Raw genomic sequence first — 2,971 nt, forward strand, 5'->3', positions numbered from 1 at the left:
GAATGCATGCAATTTGTAAATTGACTCAAATTGTTCTCTCCTTTTCTCAAAATAATATTACCTTCAGCGAATGAGTGCCATGAATCTATTTTAAAACGCAAATCCCAAAATTCCATAAATCACATCTCCCACCTGAGGAAAAATAAATGTGCTTTCTGAGAGGTATTTTCATTTTCTATCATTTTATAACCACTATTCAACATTACATTATTAGCTTTAATCTGTTTATGTTAAACGCATGCTACCACATATGTGTACACTAACTCATTGATCATTTCATTCATAATAATTTTTGACAGTGTTCACGAGAACATTCCTCAGTTTCAGCAGTGATGTATATGGTTTTGTGTGGTAGCAATATTGAAATCCGAAGAAACTCTTGTATATTCTTCTTTAATTTCTGGAAATAAAAAAATATGAATAAAGGATTATGGTCTCTCCAAATAACAGTCCCTTTAGATTCAATGGATATGTGTCTTTGGCGGATCCTAAAATGGGCATTAGTGAGCAGGTTACTGCTGAGCAGGAGTTGCTTGATAACACAGTTGATGAAACCTTCCATGATTTGACTGATATATGAGAGGAGGATAATGGATGGGAATTGGCTGGGTTGGACTTGAAACAAAACAAAAGATGGTGGAAAAAACTCAGCAGACCTAACAGCATCTGTGGAGAGAAAGCAGAGTTTACGTTTTTAGTCCAGTGACCTTCCTTCATAATGTACTTTTTGCGGTTTCTGTGTACAGGCCTATCCTGGGCAATTTTCAAAATTCAGAGACAGTAAGAACTGGAAATGCTGGAGTCAGAGATAACACAGTGTGGATGTGGAGGAACATAGCAGGCCAGGCAGCATCAGAGGAGCAGGATTGTTGATGTTTCATCAATTTTCAAAATTGTTGGGTTGATGCTCATGTTGTGGAACAGTTTCCATAGCATAAGTCTTCAGTACTATTTCCACAACATTATCAGAGCCCGTACCCTTTGCAGTAGCCAGTCCCTCCAGCCATTTCTTGATATCACATGGAGTGAATTGAATCGCTGAAGGCTGGTAGTTGTGATGCTGCAGACTTCTGGAAGAGGCTGTGATGAGTAATCCACTGAAAACATTTGGCCAAAGATTGATGCAAATGCTTATGTGCTGGTCTCTCACATCACTGACGAAGAGCATATCTGTGGAACATCCTAGTCGACTTAATTTATTAAATTTCCACCACGATTCATAGCTGGATGTGGCAGCACTGCTGAGCTTAAATTTGATCTCTTGGTTGTGGGAATGCTGACCTCTATATTTCACTTACTAAGCCTGCTTTTTGGCTTGCAATTGATCTTGTTTTGTGGCTTCACCAGAGTGACGTCTCATTCTGAGGTAAACCTGACGGTCCACTTGGCATAATCTCCTGTATTCTTCATTAAAGCAGGTGGATCCTCTTCCTTCATGGTAATAGCTGAATGGTGGTATGTGCTGGGCCATGAATGAGCAAATTGTGTTTGGAACAGGATTCTGCTGCTGTTGGTTGCCCACAACACCTCATGAACGCGCAGTCTTGAGTGACTGGATCTGTTCAGAGTCTGCTCCATTTCGCACGATGATAGCTTCACACAAATTGATGGAAGATATTTTCAACGTGATGGTGGAATTTCTTCTCCACAAGGATTGTGCGCATGGTCACTCAGCAGTAACCGAGCCTCCCCAGGTACCACAATTGAAACCGATAGCACCACAGAGAAATCCATCGTCAACTTGTCTGACCAAGCCCTTGAACCGGATGAAATCAGTGTTTATCAGCTGAGGGCTTAATTTCTGCCCCACGATCGAAATGGTCCCCATGAGTCATGAGGCAGACACAGAGGAATTCATCTGTCAAATGACGGTCCAGAAATTCTTCCACAAACCCCAAGATGTCAGCAGCGAGCCCAATGAGACAACCAATGAACCAGAAAAGTGGATGGAGAGATCTGCGATGCAGCGACTAAAGAAGAAGGAATCTGATTGGACCCCTCTGGAAAGCTGCTCCCGAGGGTCAACATGGATGCTCGAGCTGTCGGGAGATGTGTTAAAGCCAGATTCATCAGCCATGCTCACACGGTAGCGCAGAACATCTCTCAAGCACAATGCCAACCATGCTCTCAGCTGGATAAACTTTTGATCTATCTGCCCATGATCTCTCTGTCTACAATGTCTGTGTCTGTGTGCTCTGTTCCCTCACTGCACCTGTCAAAGCTTTTGTGATTTCAAATAAACTAGTTGGATTATAACCCTGGTGTCGTGTGAATTCTGACGCAGCGATGATGTTTTTCACAGATGCATCTGCGACAGACAGTTTGGTGATAATGAGGTCAAGTGTGAATTTCCCTCACTTTTGGTTCCATCACCACTTGCTCAGTCGAGCAGAAATATCTTGTTGTGCTCAATCAGTTGTGCTCCCGCAATTCACCTGGAAATTGAAATGTCCCCTGAGATCGCATTCTGCATCCTTTCTTTCATTTGTGCTTCCTCCAAGTGGTGTTCAACATGGTGCAGTACAGCTGTATTTAGTTTTATTTAGTGATTTCAATCAATGGGAGTACAATTGGCAAAAACATTTGAGGCACTTCAAGACAATTGCTGCTTATGTGCAAAACGGAAGTTATCTTCCGTGACTGGTCTTACTAACGGTTTAGATCTTAGGCAATTTGATACACATGCTGTTTCACTAAAATTATCATGTAATGCTCTGTGGCTATGGCGCTGCCCAGAATCAGACCAAGTCAACCACTACGGAATCTCCCACTTTTGATTGGGATTCTTTGATGAGCAGCTGCAGTGTTATGCCTCAGAATCTCCATGCAAGTGTGGGTGAAGCTGGATCAGAATTCTTGGTCCTGATGACTGTGGTTGGCCAGAATGCTCTTGATACGTGTGGAATTTTAGCAGCAATTTGTTCCTTCAGGTGAGGACGACAAAACTTGGCTGGGGTAATGCGAAAAGAAC

Source organism: Rhincodon typus, unplaced genomic scaffold (genome assembly GCF_021869965.1).
Source record: "Rhincodon typus isolate 14 unplaced genomic scaffold, sRhiTyp1.1 hic_rhity00003835, whole genome shotgun sequence".
In the NCBI taxonomy this organism is placed as follows: Eukaryota; Metazoa; Chordata; class Chondrichthyes; order Orectolobiformes; family Rhincodontidae; genus Rhincodon; species Rhincodon typus.